A 19,012-nucleotide genomic window follows, 5' to 3' on the forward strand; every position below is an offset into this window, starting at 1 on the left:
CAACGCCCTGTATCTCTCAGTGTCGGACGCTGCACACGTGCTGAGATTGTGGCTGACAGTTCTCTCTCTGACCCGCTCACAGTTCTGCGGGTTTGCCCCGAAGCATGGGAAAAATTTCACTGGAAGGTTGCTATGCAAGTAAGAGGAGAAATGATCACGCTATGGCCCAGGAAAGCAGGCTGGGATCAGAAACCCTGGGCTGGCAAGGACGACATAAGGACCCCAGGGTCCTCAAGGGACCCAGCAGCATGCCGCAAAGATGATCACCATGAATGCGGACCTCACCTACCTTATTATACTGTACAAACACAGCTACCACTTGAGACTCCACTGTGACACCGTTCTAAGAACTATACCCACTGTCTCACTGCCGTAAGGGACTTGGTTAGTTCCCTTACCTGGGACAGTGGGTATAGTTCTGTCTCACTGCCGTAAGGGACTTGGTTCCCCACTGAAAATCCGTGTCCACGTGTTCTCTTTTGCAGGATTGATCTGCAATGGGAGCACAGAAGGCTCACTCCTGACCTTGGCCAAGGGCGGAAGTTAAACCCAGGAGGGGAATGGGCCTTAGTAGTAGCCCACATCAGGCACGATGGGACACGGGAGCAGGTGACAGGGTCCAGCCTCACAGTGGGACCCTCTCGGTTGGGAAAGGGGACAAAGAACTGGTGTCCTAGCAAACTAATAGACCACGTATATCTTGCCACCTCACATCAACCTCCCTGTGGGAGGCAACTAATGTCCTGGAAGATGTCCACCACCCCACCACCCCGCCAGAACCTGGGAATATGTGGGACTCTGTAGATGGGACTGAACTAAGGATCTCATGATGGAAGACAACCTGGACTATCCAGTATGGGCCCAAGGTCATCTCAAAGGGCCTTATGAAAGGAGACTCAGAGAAGATGTAATGACAGCAGCAGAGGTCAGGGAGAGATGTGAGACGCTGTCCTGCTGGCTTTGAAGATGAAAGGCCACCAGCCAAAAGATGCAGGTGCCTCTAGAGGCTGGAAAAAGAAGGGAATGGATTCTTCTTTGGACTCTCCAGAAGAAACACAGCCCCGTAGACACTCGATTTCAGGATTTCTGTCCTCTAGAATTTAAAATAAAAAATCTGTGTTGTTTCGGCAACCGAGCTTGCGATTTTTCACAGCAGCAATGGGAAGGGAGCACAACTCTCACTGATCAGATGGGGTCACCGAGGCTCACTGTAAGGCCCCCAGGTAGATGGGAGCGCGCTGGCCAACTCTCAAGCCCACATTCCCGTCCAGACTCCTCCAGGAGCATCTCTGGATCTCGGTGCCAGTTCAGGCCTCTGAGGGGGTGTCGACAGAGCAGGCCTGGACCAAGCCCAGACCTGCTCGGAGGCATGTGGCCACTCAGAAGCAGCTGTCTTCCCGTGGAGACATTCTGTCCTTGTAACAGCCTCTGTGCCCATCTGCAGTGGCTGTCGCCGCCACCAGGCTATGCTGCTGCTTTGTGGCCTGCCAGGGTCTGTATAGACGGGCTGCAGGGCTGGGTGCTGAACACCAGGTGGCATTGTTCCTGGGTGGAATTTCTACCTCAGGCTAAACCCCCAACCCCTCCAGGGCCACGCCGATACAGTTTAAAAAAATGAAAATAAACTCAAAACCAAACCCACCGCTTTCTGCAGAACTTGGGCTCCATTATCAGATGCTGGACTCCAGCCTCCGAGAGCTCTTGTCAGTCCTGCTCCTGGTCGAGGTGGGTGATGTCAGCCCTGGGAACAGCGTGTACTGGAAATAAATTTCCTTTTAGAGGGACGTGTCTGAGGCAGAGCAGTCAGGAAAAAGTGGGTCAGCACTTGGCTTTTTTTTTTTTTTTTTAAACAAGTACACTCATTTCCAGACTTTTATTTGGGCACAAGGCCAAGTATACTTGGCCTTTTCAAGGCTCCGCCATCCTGCCCATGTTTCAGCTGGAGACCGTGGAAAATGACCTTGCACGTTGATTCAGGAGAGCGGGCTGGGAGGCCAGCACTTAAGGGGTGACTAGAGGCTGCGGTGGGCCGAACCCTCGTTCCCAACAGAAAGAGAGTCTGAGTGCTGTGTTCATTTCCTTCTGCTGCCATGACGAAGCACCACACGTTTAGAGGCATTAAACCACACAAATTTATTGTCCTACAGTTCTATAGAGTGGAAATACGGCAGGTTCCGGCAGACAATCCATTTTCCTGGCTTATTCGAGTCGTTGGCAGAATTCGGTTCCTTGCAGTTCTAAGACTAAGGCCCCCTTCCATGGCGGCTGTCAGCTGGGGCCCCCATCCAGCTTCCAGGGGCCGCCTTCCTCCGCCTTCAAAGCCTTTAACACCCGGGGAAGTCCCCCTCACATCGTCTCCCTGCCTCTTTTTCTGTTGAAGCTGACTCTGCCCTTCTTCCTCTTCCTGTTTGAAGGAGTCCTGTGCTTACCCTGGGCCCACCTGGGCAATCTCCCCAGTTCAAGGTCGGTAACTTTATTACAGCTGTGAAGTCCCTTTTGCCATGTAAGGCAGCATATTCACGGGTCCTAGGGTTGGGGACATCTTTGGGGACTGCTGTCCAGCTCCCCACAGGGAGGAAGCAGGCCCCAGCTCTGCGGAGAAGAGCAGACTCAGTGACAAGACTATAGCCAACCTTTAGGGAGCCTGTGGTGAGCTGTACATACTGACTCGTGACCCTCACACAATCCTGTGCAGACACATCCAGGAGACCAGGCTCAGAGAAGGGACGACGTGCCCAGAGTCACAGAGCTGGTGAGGGACGGAACCGGTCTGCCGCATTTCAAAGACCAGAGGGGCACCGTGAGGCTACAGTTAGTAAACAGTGATGTCAAGCCACGTCTGACTCACCCCGGAGCCCGCAGTGGGGCTGGTGCGCAGAATTAGTCAGCATCTCGTCACTGCTGTCTGGTGGCCTGCTCCCAGTCAGGCTCCCAGTCAGGCTCCAGATGTGTCGCTCCCACTCTTTCTGCCCCTTTTCCTGGACACTGCCGGCCTCTGGCCTGAGCACCACACTCCTGCAAGCCCGCTTGCCTGCCCTGCACATCCATCCGGTGGGCGCGCCCTGGCTGAGTGTGGCCAGGCCTCTTTCCACCAGCCTGGTACTCAGTCCCCTGAGGGCAGGGGGACCTTACCCGCCCCACAGTCCCAGCGCAGGCCGCAAGTAAGATGGTCCCCTCGAAACCATTTTAGGAAGTGACTGCTTTTCCTCCGCCCAGAGCCCTGGTTGTGTGCACCTGGTCTTGCTGATGTCCAGGCGGCAGTGGACACCCCAGCGCCATCGTGAGCCAGAGCCGGGATGCTCCAGGTGTGGGGGTAGGGACCCTGGAGCCGAGCACCAGCTCCCAGTGCTGGCCTCAGTTTCCTATCTACACGACAGAGCTAACGACACCCACCTCGCAGCAAAGTTGGGAGGGTTCAGTCAGAGTAGGGCGTGGTTCACCATGATGGCAACGTAAAGGCTGGCTGTTATTGTTACTATTTTTGAAGAGTTCAGTGTCAGAACTGTGTCTGAATCCCAGCTTGTCCACCTAGTAGCTGTGTGGCTTCGGGCACATGGCTTCACCTGGCTGAGCCTCCTTCCTCATCTGTAGTGTGAATATTAAATGCTTTAGGGCCTGAAGAGAGGTCAGTGTGACTTGCACATAGTAGGTGCTCTTGACAGAGGCTGATTTTATCTCACTGCATGTACACTGACTAAGCCACTCTCACCTCTTCGATCAACTTAGTAAGCAATTCCTGGGGCCCTACTAAGCGCCAGGGCCGGTGCTGCACTGTGCTGTGCTGTATAGAACCAGGAGGCCTAATGAAACAGGCCCTGGCCTTGCCCCCAGGAAGGGGGGTGAGGGACACTTGGTTAACTATGACGCCTTGGGACAGTGCTGCAGGGAAGTCTTAGCAGAGGCTCTTGGAGGGGCCAGAAAGGAAAGCTGAGGTGGCAGTGGTGGCACCGGGTAGATGAAGAAGGGGGTGGCTGAGGGAGGAAGCAGCAGAAGCAGAGCAGACAGCGCGCCTTTCTCCTCCCAGCCCTTGCAGGGGAAGACTTGCTCCTCTGGCGAGAGAGACCCCTAGACAGTGTTCGCTGCTCAGGGCTTTGTGGAGGGGTGACCAGGGCTGCAAGGAACAGAAAAATCCATCGACTGGCTCCGAAGTTCAGGACATTATGTCACATGACAAGAGATCGGACAGGTCAGTTATTTTAGGGGCTCATCGGTGTCATAAAGAGTCCAGGGGCTGCCCATTCTTGTGCTTGGCTGCTCTCCGTGTCCAGTGTCTCTCATGGCCGCAAGATGCTTGCAGCAGCTCCAGGCATCACACACTTATATATCAAACCCAGAAGCAGGAAAAGGAGGCTGCCCTATCTCATGCCTTTTTAAAATTGAAATATAATTCACATAAATAAAATTTACTGTAAAGTGTACAGGTCAGTAGTTTTTAATATCGAACCATCTCTAAGTGTACAGTTCGGTGGCAGTGAGTACACTCACGGTTGTGCAGCCACTGTCCCTCTCCAGAACTCTTTTCATCTTGCAAAACTGAAACTCCACACTCATTAAACAGCAACTCCACAATCCTTCTTCCTCAGCCCCTGGCCAACGCCACTCTGTCGTTATGATTTTGACTACTCCAAGTCCCCCTCCCACTTTTAAAGACCCTGTGATCACACTAGGCACACCCAATACCTTAGGAAACTGTCCCTGTGTTGGTGTCAGTTGAATGGCAACCCTCATTTAATCTGCAACCTTACTTCCCCTTTACCACATGACCTAACATAGTCACAGGTTCCTGCGATTAGGCCATGGCATCTTTGGGAGCCATAATTCAGCCTACCGCACAGCGTGAGGGAGAAGAGGCACACAGTAGGCACCTCCAGGTTCTAGATAATCGTGCACGCTCTTCGAGCAGCAGGGGCTGCAGCCCTCCGAAGCCTGGGGCCAGGTGAATTTATACTCTTCTTTCACTCCAGAAATCAATCTACTTTCGTTGATATGTTTCCTATAGATTTGGGAGAAAATGCTGAGAAAAAGTCTATTTCTGTGGAAAACGCATAGCTGAGCCGGAGCACGCTGTTCTCCCATCTCGATGACGAGGGCTTTTCTCCTTGAAAGGCACATCACTCAATCGTAAGAGAAGAGGTTTCCGAAAGTGGCCTGGCTGGATACATTTCGTGTCCTCAACGCCGAACGTCTCTGGCGTGGTGGCCACGGCATTTCTCACCGGGCTGTTCATTAAAAAAAAATTTCTTCGTCAACCTTAAAGCCTTATTTTTCTGATCTTGACACAGATCCCTTGAAATAAACTAACTCTGGACGAGCCGTAAATTCCCTTCCCTGGGGCACTGTGAGTCTCAGTCGAGTGAATCACTCTTGTTCTCCAAACGTTTGCTGAGCACCTGTGTGCCAGGCCTGGTGCCAGGCACATGAGGAAGAAATGGTCCCTGCCCTCCAGAACTCAAAGGTGGCCCTGTATTTGTTAAATGCTTCGGGAAAGAAATGGGGATAAAATTCTCTCATAAGCTCTGGATTTCGGGACACTTTCCCTCCCTCTGACCTGAAGTGATTCAGACCACGCCCATCTCCCTTCAGACTGAAAACGCCCAGCCCCAGTGTGCTCTCTGGGAAGAAGTTACGAGTGCTTTCTCTCAAACGTGACATGGGATAGGACAGCCAGAGGAACCTGCTGAGACACGACGGAGAGGCATTCGGTACACTGACTACCCAGGGTTGACATTTCAGCCATATTTTTTATCGTAAAATGTACTGCAAGAAATCTGAAGATGAGGAAAAGGAGAACAATATTCTCTAAGTGCACCCCTGTAACAGTATCATGCCGGCGATCGGATGCATCTCCTTGTATTAGTCTAAGGAACAGGGAGCAACCGTCAAAAAGAGCAAAAACGTTTCCTATGAAGTGCAGATAAGATGCAGGGCGCCAAAGTGCACGAGCAGGAGTGCAACACACAAAACACACCCTCACGTGGCAGATGCTCGAAAGCGAAAGGAAAACCCCAAACCATGAGGCGGGGATCGTGGGGGCGCACGGAAAAAGCCTTTTCTGTGTTTCTAAAACCTAGTTAGGGTAGTGTGGGCCTCATGCCTGCAGTTCAGAGGAGGGGACGAAGCCACGCGGTGTACTGGGGGCCAAGTTAAACGGAACGAAGTTCGTGGAAGAGCCAAAGAAAGACGCGCGAGTCCAGACTCACGGAGGAATCGTGGAAGAACCCAGTCCCAGGGGGCGTGAGCCCTGGATCTGAATCTTCTGCCTCTTCGCTGGCACATGTCGCTGCGCAGGCCGCGACGTGTCAGAGCCTCAGCCTCCCCGCCCACAGCACAGGGCAAAAGCGCTGGCGGGAGGACGGCCGCGGCTTTGCAGGCCACACGGCGGGAGGGGGAGCGCGGCTGAGCACGGACCGGCCCGGCGCCCGGCCAGGGGCTCTCCACGACGGTCTCCTCACCCAGTACGCGGTACTGTCCCTTCTCAGGTGAGGCAAGTGACATCCCACCCAGCGAAGGAGTGTTCCCCAGGGAACGGCGGAGCATGAACGAAGGGCAGCAGAGGTGAGTGGTTCTGACAGGAGGTCAGGACCCAGACGGCACGACTGCATGAAAGGGCGTGAGCGCGGGCGGAAGTGAGGGCGACCTTCTCGCCACGAGACATGTTCGCCTCCTTTTGCTTTATAAAACAGCCGATACCTCGTTTTTGTGGTAGTTATTAAAGCCCCAGTAACACCCTGCACAGCATTAGGTTCCTATGAGACCCTGGTCACTACATTTGTAGCAACTGGACAATAAGTAACTTTGTTTCATGTGTATCTCTGTTTAAAGACACTTTAATATATATTGTTGCTTCCTTAATATTCCTAATATTGAATTCATGCAGAAACTCGAGATATCCATGGAAAACTATTTTCCCAAAGCTTTTTCAGACTTTTTCTAACCCAAATTTCCAGCTAACATGGTTACAATGCAACTTCGTAGTCTACTTTCCATCTAACAAACCACTTCCCGTGATGTTGCGAGTTATGTACAAATGTCATTTTCAAAACCGTTATGTAAAATTTCTATTTCTGACATTAATAGCCCACTCTCTCCTCTTATCAAAAAAAAGAAAGAAAAGAAAAAAGTAAAGAAAGAAAAAAGAAATCCAACCAGACCAATGACAGGTAGTGGAGAGCGGACAGCAGATTTGGGACAAGTGTGCGCATCTCGCTCTTAATGACTATGCAATATTCCATCAGGGCTGTGTGCACTTAACCAAATGCCTATCATTGCATAGGCCAATTGTCCTCACTTTTACTGTCATAAACAATTATGAACATCTTAGTGCATATGCTTTTTCCAAATTTCGGGTGATTTCCTTAGAGACATTCCCATAGGCGGAGTTCCCGGATCAAAGGCAAAGGCCTTTCAAGGCCTGAGCTACATGCTGCCAGCCAGCTTTCCAATGTGTCAGTGGCCTCGGCACAGCCCCCACCGGGGGTGAACGAGCGCCCTCTGCACAAGCCACCTTTGCTAAGAAACCACAGCTTTGTCTCCGCGCCCCTTATTACTCAGACTCACTGAAAACTGCCACAGGACCTGGCCAGCAGCTCCGGCCAGCATGCCCACGAGATTCCAGGCCGAGGTGGAGGCCCGCCCGCGGCATTCCCACAGCGTTCTAAGTTTCTTTCAGGCCACCACACGAGAAGACAGAGAAACCTGTGGCCACAGGTGCTGAGATGGCCCTTCTCTCATTCTAAGGGGGCGACGATGCCTTCTCTGCTTCTGATTGGTTTTTCCCCAATGAGCTCACTTTGTCGGCTGTAGTTATGTGAACATTTGCTTGTTGCTTGAAATTAAGGCAAAGGAGTCCCAAGAGACTTCTCTCAAAATAATAATAGTAATATAATAATAATAATTATTTTGCTCAAAAGTTCTCTAAAAAAATACAAAGCAAGGATTCCCCTAAGGGCTAAACATCTTGTCATGTAAGAAATGTAAACTTGACTGGTGTGCGTCCTAGCACATTCTACACAAACCGCTCTAACCTGAAACGCACCCGACATCTTTGTGGGCCCCGCTGGATCTCGCTCAGCAATTCCTGTGGGATGCGGCCTCACTCCAGGCTGTAGGTTCCTAGCCTGTAAAAAGACACAGGTAGGCCCTCAGATGGTCCCTTTTTCCTTCCTAGATGAGAAAGGATCTGATCGACGTGGTTGGTTCCTAATTGGGTAACAATATCATTTGTCACCCAAGCCAGGACACTTCTGAAAGCAAAAGGGGAATTTGTTGATAGTTACGCTGGGTCACCAGGACCTTCTGTGCAAACCAGACCGATGTGCACTCAGCTGCCTCATCATGGCAAAATTCCTGAGTGTTTGGATGGACACTTACTGTGTGCTTTGTGCTCTCACACTGGCTGTTAAGTGTTTTTCCTTTATGGCCAGGGTTTGGGGGGCCCGGGGGGCCAAAGCACCTTGCCTGATGCCACACAGACCAGCACTCTCCCGAATGAGCAATAGCAACAAGTGCTCCAGGAGGTCACTGGCAGAGTCAGAGAGAGCAGGGCTGGACAAGGGTTCGGAGGAGATTGGGTCCTTGAGGCATCAGACAGGAAGCAGGTCCCAGAGTCTGAGGGTGAGCTCTCTGCAAATGCCTTCCACCTGGGCAGAGGTCAATTCCCAAGCTGGGCGGCTGATCGGTGAAGAGAAAGCACCACATGATCTTCGCTGCAGAACCTGGGCGCAGAGGCGCAGCAACCCTCAGGGCTCTGAGCCAGACAGACCCCGGGCCGGGCCCCGCGCCCACCACCCCGCTGCCACCCACCCACTGTGCTGGCTCTGGGTTCCCAGCCTGCCATTACTGACCCAGACCCAGAAAAGTGCCGGGTTCTGATTAGGAACACAGCAAGGTTTTCACTGTAACAGCCTCAGTTGCGGAGAAACACAATAGGGCTGTGAGTGACAGAGGAGACTTTTAGCAGGCACTGCCCAGAGAGGCGTCTGGCCATGTGGGCAACACATGAGTGCCTGGGGACCTAAGCTCCCCAATTATCTCTGAGCCTAATCACTGATGAGCAGAATTGGTTTGTGAATCAAAAGCTAAATTCTGTTAGCCCCAGGGCGTGGATTCATGGGGATAATGGTACAACCCCTACATCAAAGCCAGATCTCGAACCCCTCCCCATCTCCTCCCCACCCTCCCACACCAGGAATTTGGGCCCTGGCCACTTCCTCTTTGCCCTTCTCTCTCCAATATCTTTGTCACTAACCCAGATGGCGCTGAGCAGCGTGATCTCTGGTTTGATGGCCTGCCTGGGTTCACTTCACACCCCACCTCCGTGAACTGCTCAGCAGGTCAGAAGGGTCCACAGGGGTCCACGCCGGGAGGAGGCGCTAGCACCCCCATGTGAGCAGGACTGTGGGTGTGCGCACCAGGCCTTTCCTCTTCCTTTTACACATCTGCTTTTTCTCATTTTTTTCCTATACTCAAAACCTGTTGCTTTGGTAACAAACATACACATTTGCGACGAGGAGGAGGACGCGTGCCAGCTTAGCATCCATCTCGTCGGTGAAACTCCCTCCACTCCTCTAAGCTGTCTTGGTCTCTTCCTCTGCCAGGGCCTGAACGCTTTCTTCAGGACACTGACCAGTTGGTGACCCTGCACACATTTGTCAGTACTTGGACTGCGTCTCTCACCCCGACTGGCTCTGTGAGAGGAGACACAGCGCCTTCTCTGTTTTAAACCAGCTTCACTGTAATATGATTTCATGCAATAAAAGGCACTCTTTTAAGTGTAGGTCATGAGTTTCGACAAACATCTTCACCCTTGTAACTGTCGCAATCAAGATAGAGAGCGTTTCCACCAGGCCCCTGGCGCAGCCCCGTCCCCCAGGAAGGCACCCCCAAGGATCTGCCTTCCGTCACCTCGGATGAGCTCTGTCTGATGCAGGATTTCACATAAGCGGAGTCAGGCAGGACGCGCTCTCGGGTCTGGCTTCTCTAACTTGGCAGGACGCTTGATTCCGGCCACGTCGCTGCATACATTAGCAGCTCCTTCTTCACTGCCAGGCCCACTGCAGGGACGGGCCGGTGTGTTACACAGCCCGCCGGTTCGTGGGCATTCGGGCTGTTTCCATTTTAGTCATTGTGAATAAAGCTGACACAAACATCTGGGGACAATCTTCTGTGCCACAAGCATTTGTTTCGGTGAGTAAACATCAGGAGTGAAACTGCCAGGCCACACGTAAACACATACTGAACTTTTAACAACCGCCAACCTGTTCTCTGAAGTTGCCTGCACCATGCAACGTCGCCAGCAGCAGCGTGAGAGCTGCAGAGGCTGCACAAACACCTAAGGCGGGTCCCACTCGACCCTCCCTCTGGCCAAGGGCACATCCCCAGCTACCAACCCAGTGACGCCCAGCTGGGGCCCAATGCATGACTGCGGAACGCGGGGCGAGTACTCTCAGCTTCGGTTACCTTGTTCTCGTTTCCAAATCAATGTTCATCCCACTTTCATTTCTCTGGATGGTTTTTAAAATCTTTTGTTATTTTAAATAATTATATAAATCACACGTGGTCAGGGCAAAGAAATGAATGAAAAGTCATTTTAAAATGACCCTTTAATCTCTCCACCCAGAGATCCATGTCCCGGCCTCGGCGCTGGGAAAATGAAGATGAATGAAAGACGCTCCCTGTCTTCACAGGCTCTGCAGGCCACAGGGGCTCCAGCTGCGCAGACGAGGCCCACGCTGCAGGCAGGCCCGGGGTGGGCTGGCGGAGCAGAGCGATGCAGGGGAAACGGTGAGGCAAGCCTTCAGGGAGGAGCGAAGGCATGAAGGGACACATGGGGTGCCAGGCCAGAAGTGGGCCGCACGGGGCACTGGGAGTTCCCAACCACCAAGGTCAACGAAAAGGACACGGGACCCAGCTGGTTCCACCGCTACTCAAACGCCAGGGGCCTCACCACAACGGTGGAGCAGCAGCCCAGAATGGAGGCTGTGGATTTGCTGTCATTTTCCTTGGGTTTTCATGCTGGGGACAATCTCCTCAGAAACTTAAAGCCACCTTTGCTGACTCCTCCTCCTCCTGTCCCCAGGTGTGGAATAACCTGGCAGGCTAACTCCTCAGACCACCCCTCTGCAGTTACTGTCCTTCCTCACTCCCTGCCCTCCCTGTCTCGGGCCCCCACGTGCCTCCATCCGGGGCTGACGCACGTTTCTCTCCCCAGCCCTGCAGTCTCCCCTCGCGCCAAGCTCGGTGTCCCCAGCATAGCTTCCCTTCCTTTCCACCTGCCTGTCTCCCAGCTACCTCGGACTTCCTGTGCCCCAAAGGGAACTCTTTCTTTTCCAAAGGAACGCTTGACACCCCTGACTTTCTAACCTGTTCCTTTTCCATTCTCCCCATCCAGAAATGGGTACATCTGCTCCAACTCACAACCAAGGAGCCATTCTTGATTCCTTTTTCCCTCCTCACTCACTTCGAATCCTTCACTAAATTCTGATTTCACCATCCAAATGCTTTCCAAACCCTTCCGAGGTTTCTCTACATCTGATGCTACGTCGCCATTCAGAAGCACCATCAATTCTTGCCTGACCTGCCACCTAACTGTTGTCCTGCTTCCATGCTTACCACACCCCCAATTTAGAACCACATATCGGCAGTGACATTTTTGGGGAAATAGGAAAATTCATCCTGAAATTCATATGGAATCTCAAGGGACCCTGAATAACCAAAACAATCTTAAAAAAGAAGAGTAAAGCTGGAGATCTCGTACTTCCTCACTTATAAACTTACCACAAAGCTGCAAGAGTCACAACAGAGTGGTACTGGCATAAAGACAGATGTACAGACCAATGGACTAGAATACGAGGCCCAGAAATACACTCTTGACAACGGTGCCAAGACCCCTCAGTGGCAAAAGGACATTCTCTTCAACAAATGGGAGTTGGGAAAACTGAATATCCACCTGCAAAAGAATGAAGCTGGCCTCATACTATACACAAAAATTAACTCAGAATGGATCTAAGACCTAAAATAAGAACTAAAACTATAAAACTCTTTAGAAAAAAACACATGAAAAGCTTCATGGCATTGTATTTGGCAATGATTTCTTGGACATAACACCAAAAGCAGAGGCGACAAGAGAAAACCATAGACACGTCAGACTACGCTAAACTTAAAAACGTGTGTGCATCAAAGGACACTATCAACAGAGTGAAAGGCAAAGCATGGAACAGGAGAAAATTTATGCAAATCATGGATCTGAGAAGTTGATATCTAGAATAAAGAACTTCTACAAGTTAACTACAAAGAAAAACCCCAAACAAATGATTAAAAAATGAGCAAAGGACTTAAATAGCATTTCTCTAAAAAAGATAAACAAATGGCCAATCAGCCTGTGAAACTATGTTCAACCTCACTAATCATCACAGAAATGCAAACCCAAACACAATGAGATACCACTTCATACCCATTAGAACGGACATTATCAAAAAATAGAACATAAGTGTTGCCAAGGATATGAAGAAACTGGAACCCTCATACTGCTGGCTGGAATGTTAAAATGGCGCAGCCACTGTAGAAAAACTTCCTTAAAAAATTAAACACAGAATTACCATATGATGAAACCAGTTCACTTCCGGGTCTCTGCCCAAAAGACCGGAAAACAGGGACTTGGATATTTGCACACCCATGTTCATACTAGTGTTAGTCACAACAGTCAAAAGGTGGAAGCAACCCAAGTTAGTTGGATGGATGGATGGATGGATGGATGGATGGATGGATAGATGGACGGACGGACAAAATGAGGTCCAGCCATACAATGGAATATTATTCAGCCATAAAAAGGAAATTATGACAGATGCTATAACATGGATGAGCCTTGAGAACATTATGTTAAGTGAAATAAACCAGTCACAAAAGGACAAATAATGTATGATTCCACCCATGTGAGGTACCTAGTCAAGTTCATAGGGACAAAAGTAGAAAGGCTGCTGAGAGCTGGAGCGGGGCAGAGAGGAGTTAGTGTTTAGTGTGCACCGTTTCAGTTTGGGAACAGAAAAACGCTCTGGAGATGGGTGGTGGTGATGGTTGCGCAATGATGTGAATGTACTTAATGCCACTGAACCATATAGTTAAAAACGGTTTAAAAAGTAAATTTCATGTTGCAATGATGAAAAAACCTTTTTAAAATCATATTATCAGCTCTTGTCATTTTCCTATTGAAATCTCTCCAGTGACTTCTCACTATCCCATCCTGGACCACAAGGCTCTGTAGTGTCTGGCTCCTGCCAACTTCTCCCCTTGGCCTAGATGGTTCCACCCCCATTCCCTCACACGACAGTCCCGCACGCCCCCACACGAATGTCTACAGTAGCACTGCAAGCCACCTACCTATTGACAGCCATCACAATGGTGGGCTCTGGTTTCTCCCTCATTATCCTGCATTCAGGCTATTATCTGTAATGACAGCCTGGCAGAATTGCATTTAACAATTTGTATAATTACACTCTACCAAGCTAAATCATCATTATTATCATTATTAAATATTTATTAAGCACTTCTAGCAATGCAAAGCTAATAAGATGTAGCCTCGGCTTTTAAAAATCTTCCTAATTCCACTCCAAATTCATCTCAAGTTAGGGTATTCCTCCTTGGGGAAGAAACAGGGCACTTCATGTGCATGAGCTCACCTAAGCTTCTCAGTGTTGCCGGGACGCAGATGCTACTCCCTGCTTTTACACATGTAGAGACTGAGACTCGGACTGGGGAACCGGGCATGTAGCCAGGTCAGGTTCAAACTTAGGTCCTTGACCACCCCTCTCACGCGATGTGATGGCCTGGCTCACTGCCATGGGCCACCTGTGTGTGTGATGGCCTGCTCACTGTGACAGGCTACCTGTGTGTGCATGTTTAATTTACACTTTACATGCTACACTGTGCTAGCCCGGTGGGAGAAACTCATCAGTAAACAGATCACCCTAAAATAATGTCCTAAGTCAGGGGCCATAAACTCAAATGTTCACAGGAGCCATGTGGGTAGGGGAAATGGGTAAAGCAGACAGGTGAGTGATAGTGTTGGGGCCTGTGGCAAACCTGAGAGCACATGACGTCTAGAGACCCAGTTCTGCCAGGAGGCAACGTGGGATCAGCGACGCCTCACTGTTCCACTCAAGTTAGATTTATATGTGATAGCTCCAAAAATTTAAATGTTGGCAACCCTGGCAGATACTGGTTATCTAACCTTCAACCATTCCCTGCCTTAAACCTCAACTCCCACCCCAAATCAATTTCTGTCAGTAGGGATGACACCCTTTGATCTCAGGAAGACAGCCCCAGGGAATAAACCTCAACTGGTATGAAGCAGCCCCAGTAGTCTCATTCCCTCTGGCCAGTGACTGGTCTCAGGCCAAGCTGGCGAGTGACCCAATTCCGACGAGCGAGAGTAAACGGAAGACTGCCAAGGGGATCGCCTCTTCTCAGTGAGGAGACCTTGAGGTCTGAAGAGGAAAGAGCCTTTGCCTCCCGCCCTTCCCGTGCTTCCTGTCTAACACAGTCAGCAAGCCCAGGACCGAAGCAGCCTTTCTGGAACCATGAGGCAACAAGTATGATGGAAGAACCAAAATCCAACATGTCAAGAATGACAGAGCAGAAAGAAAAGAGCCAGGGTCCTTGACATCCTTGCTTCATGAGCTTCAGATGTGGTCATGGCTACTTGGTACAAAAGCCGATCAAGCAAGCACTGGGTGGCACCAGAGGGGAGCTGCAAAGAGACCAACTGGCTCCGCAGATAGGGGGTCCTCCCACTTGCTGATTAAAGGCCTCCTGTGCAGGTGGTGCCCTTTAGTGAGCATTCACACTCACATGCCCTTACATCTCTCCCAATCTGGAAAGTTCACCCACAAACCCCTTCCCTTTTGGTCTTTAAGTCTCCAATCTTGTTCTTTCCAAGTCCGCGGGCCATCAGCCATCCTGTTACGCTACCGCCACTGACCTGGGGCAGATCCCGCGCCTCCAGCTTCTCTCCTCTACCTCTCTCTCTCGGGCACACTGACTGAAGCTCGATGCCTTCTGCCTGGCGTCAGCACATCAGCACGGCCATCTATTAACTGGGTCTGCCTTTTTCTTCTTCGCTCTTCTGCCCAGAGAATCCCATGAGGCCATAACTGTAGGGAGCTGGCAAGGAAGGGAGGAAGTGGGCAAAGGTGCCATGGGCGTCTGAGCCACCCGCTCATGTTACTTACTTGTGCTCCTGCGCAAGGCTATCATTGTATTCAACTTCCTCTTGATAGTGTCACACCCAACCAAGGTCACACACTCATCTGGGGTCTCAGGGTCTGGCATTTGGTTTCTACCAATGTCCAGTGGAAAATCTGAAGCTGCTGTTCAAATGGACAATTGTTACTTGCAGAAGATACACCTTCAGCCCATGACTCCACTGTGGGGATTTGCCAGGACTTCTTTCTACAGTGCTATCTACCCTAGACACCTCGCCCTGGTTCTGCGGGCTTACTGGGTGAATGGGTCAGAGCAGCACACTCAGGTGCAGTTCATGTAGTCTCTAAAAGCCAAAGGGGGCCACCAGTGTGCGACCCTCCAAATCTCTCTCCACCAGCTTAGCTCAGCATGCCACACCCAGTTGCTGGAGCCACACATGGAACCCAGAATCTGTGATAAGTCAGCTATGTTTATCAATTGAGCCCAATCCAATGGTATGCTGACATTAGAATCCACTCCCCAAGTTCTAATGATACAAGTGCATGAATATCCATCCCAGTTCTCAGTGTTTAAACGTCTCCTAAATTGAGCTTTGCAGTTGTTTCCCCAAGACATGCTGGGATCTGACTCTGATTATGGGCTGGAGCTAATGCGGAGCGAGTCTTAGAAGACTCAACATCTTCTTGCCAGGTAAGCACCCAAGTGAGCTCATTAAAGGACTTCAAGCAGGCAAAGACTAATGTCAGAAAGGCAGGGAGCCATTTCCACTGACAGAGGATCAGATGGATGGGGCGGGGGGTAAAGTTCTCGATTTGCCTGTATCCTCCCGATCACCCCAATTCTCAGGACCCCACTCTTCATAATCAATAGCCTAACTTCACAGAAAAGACCTAGTGAAGCTGACTTCAACTTACCTTGTAATCAGGTATCCAGTAGGATCACAGGTAGGTCTGACCTTTAGCCCTATCTGCCCCAAGGTTACCAATAGTAAGGAATCATTTAGGGCCTGCACAGATGCCTTTCTCCTCTGTTCTTTCCTAATCTTAACCCACCCGGCTCCCAAACATGCTAAGAAAGAAAGACAAACCTTACAAAAATCAATAATCAGCTAAAGAAGCAAACATCTAAAAACTTTAAAACATGTCAACGACACAGCAAGCTTGCTTCTTGTGTGGACCAACAAAGGCGGCTGTGCAGCTGGCGTTCACTGAAGTTTCTTGCTCTTGTAAATATCGAGGGCTTTCTCAATTATGGAGGAATCCTGAGGCTGAAGCAGCACCTTCTGCCTCCACTCTGCACAGGCCATGGCACCACTTAGTCCGTCCCCACTTCGCAGCAGGTGAGCTTTTAAGTTGGATCCACTCCCTTTTGGCTCTCCGCTGTTCTCAGAACGAGCGCCAAACTTCTTAGCTGTGTGCCCGAGTGGGTCTCACCTACCTTGCTAACCACATCTCCTGCACCCTCTGCCTCATTAAGCTCCAGCCACATTGGCCTTTTGGTTCCTCCAACCTGCATCTTCCCCCCTAGACTGTCCCGCTCAGAATTCTCCCCTTGCCCAGCCTGAGTGGCTGGCTCCTTTCTTCAGATCGGAGCTTAAATATCACTTGCCAGCTCCCTACAGTTATGGCCTCATGGGATTGTCACTTCCCAGAGGTTACACTACCATTCTTGTCGGTTTCTTCATAGCACTCACAATAGACCTCCTCATTTATGTCACCCTTGTACTTGAAAGCAAGCTCTACAAGAGCTTTAGCTGTCTTGCTTACTTGACTGTACCTTTGTCCCAAGCAGGGCCTGACACTACTTCGTGCTATCATTTGGGCCAAGGCCTGAGGTCACGATGGTGAAAATGGCACCATCCTTGCATTCTGGGCCTTCGCTTTCTAGTGACGAAGCACACAGCAGGTGCTGATTCCTAAGTCCTTATGACGGAAGGTAGATGTGAAAAGACATTTCTAGTACCACAAACACCAGTAACCATAGCATCCGCCATATCTGGCCTTAGGTCCCCCCTCCGGGAGACCGAAGGGCAGTCATTTTCAGAACCTGCTAAATTACCTAAGCGATGAACAGAATTGACATTTGAGAGGTTATTCAAAGATATACTTTGAATTTTCCAAACTCTTCTCACATGGACTTTTAATCACTTGATTTGGGGTGACAAGTCCTGGCAGCAGGCACACTGAGACTTCATGCACTAATTTAGGCTTCTGCAGAGTGCTTTACAGCTTACTGACCTGAGGGACGCAGTGCTGGATGGAATATCATTGACAGGACAGGGAACTTTGATCTTCAGATGCCAGCCACTTTCATACCTCGCAACAACCTAAGACAGGCATGACTGGCCCCATCTTTGCAAATGAGGAAACAGTGGTTCAGAGAGAACACTTGCTTTGCCTGGGGTCACACAGCTAATAGTAGGAGAGTCCTCATATTTGATCTCTTGACAGTATGCAATCCAGTTGGTCAGTTTCTCCTTCCAGAAAAGCTTTCTTCAATTGCCTTTATGGATACCCAATCTCCTCTTACTCAATGGCCACTTCTTCCCAGTCTCCTTTGCTGGAAATATTGCAGTACCCCAGGACGTGGTCCTTAGATCTTTTTACTCTACCTACCTTCTCCTTCTAGATGCATTCACCCAGGCCCATGGTTTTTAACTAGCGTCTAGACAATGGCAGCTTCTAAATTCACTGCTCCAGGATGGACTATCCACTTGTTCACTCAACCTGCCACTAGTGTTTGATATGCAACTGAAATTTAACTTGCTCCAAACCAAACCCTGCCTGGTTTGCTCCTCCAGCAGCGGTCCCTATCTCAGTGGATGGCGCCACCATTCGCTCACTAATACTTCACATTAGCAAGTCCTGCTGGCTGCCTTCACATGACATCCAAGTCCTACCACCTTCCACCACCTCCACTCCTCTAGCCGGCCACCATCTCTCAGCCCCAGGAACAGCCTCCCGAGGCATCCGCCTGCTTGCATTCTTGCCCTCTGTCTACTCACACACGGCAACTTGAGTAGGTCACACTTACTCCTCTTAGGGCCCCTTGATTCATTCAGAAAGAATTCCACAGTGCGCAAGGCCCCATCTGGCCTGGCCCCCCACTACTTCCTACCATTTTTTTTTCCTAGCTCATTTAACTTTAGTCACAGTAGCATCCCACTTACCATCACCCACCTGGTCTCTTTGCTTCCACCTGTAGACCTCTCTACTCTTACCACCTCTTCTCCCACCACCCAATCTAGTCACAATCAGCTGCCACAGAGCTTTTAAAACTTAAGACATCTCATCACCCCTCTGATCTTTCAAACTCTTCCCATTTCTCTTGGAATAAAAACTAACGCGCATATCCTCCAACGGTCATTTTGAGCTTTCCTGAAAGGACTGTCTCAGGGCCTTTGCAATTTGTCGTCCTTTCTGCCAGGGAAGCGCTTCCTCAGACGTCGGGGCTTGCTCCCTCTCTTCGCCGCCCAGCCTTCCTCCCCATCACCCCGGTTAAAACAGTAACCCCGTTTCTATTTTCTTACGCTGCTTTATTTTACTTCACGATACTCATCAGTATTGTCTGCTCGTTTGTTTTGTCTCCCCTCCAGAACGCCGGCTTCCGGAAAGCGTTCTTTTTGTTCACTGCTGCATTCTCAATCCTAGCAGAGTGAAGGCACCGAATACACACTGAGTGCAAGAACCGAGTGTGAGACCTTCCCTCACCTCCCCTCGGCAGCGCCCGCCCTCCCCTAGGTTCCCGCCGCCATCCCGCCCGGTGACTTGCGCCCCACCCGTCCACCTGGGCGCCCCAGGGTTCGCGCGGCTCC

General features: G+C 50.5%; 1 long non-coding RNA gene across 10 annotated transcripts; it reads right to left on the minus strand.

Annotated features, from left to right (window-relative positions):
• Positions 1-410: 410 nt before the first annotated feature.
• On the minus strand, positions 411-18,966 carry LOC107195759. 10 transcript variants are annotated; one of them, XR_003046633.1, is made up of 6 exons: positions 18,728-18,966; positions 15,225-15,362; positions 13,375-15,156; positions 1,643-8,117; positions 842-1,093; positions 411-492 (listed from the first exon to the last, which is right to left on the minus strand). It is a non-coding gene; the product is annotated as an uncharacterized LOC107195759 (long non-coding RNA). The 10 variants fall into 10 exon arrangements; XR_003046637.1 differs by having other exon boundaries at positions 417-1,093; positions 13,375-13,440; positions 14,975-15,156; XR_003046636.1 differs by having other exon boundaries at positions 417-1,093; positions 13,375-13,453; positions 14,975-15,156.
• Between the last annotated feature and the right edge of the window lie 46 nt (positions 18,967-19,012).

The sequence above is a fragment of the Pteropus alecto genome, unplaced genomic scaffold (assembly GCF_000325575.1).
Source record: "Pteropus alecto unplaced genomic scaffold, ASM32557v1 scaffold105, whole genome shotgun sequence".
Classification (NCBI taxonomy): domain Eukaryota; kingdom Metazoa; phylum Chordata; class Mammalia; order Chiroptera; family Pteropodidae; genus Pteropus; species Pteropus alecto.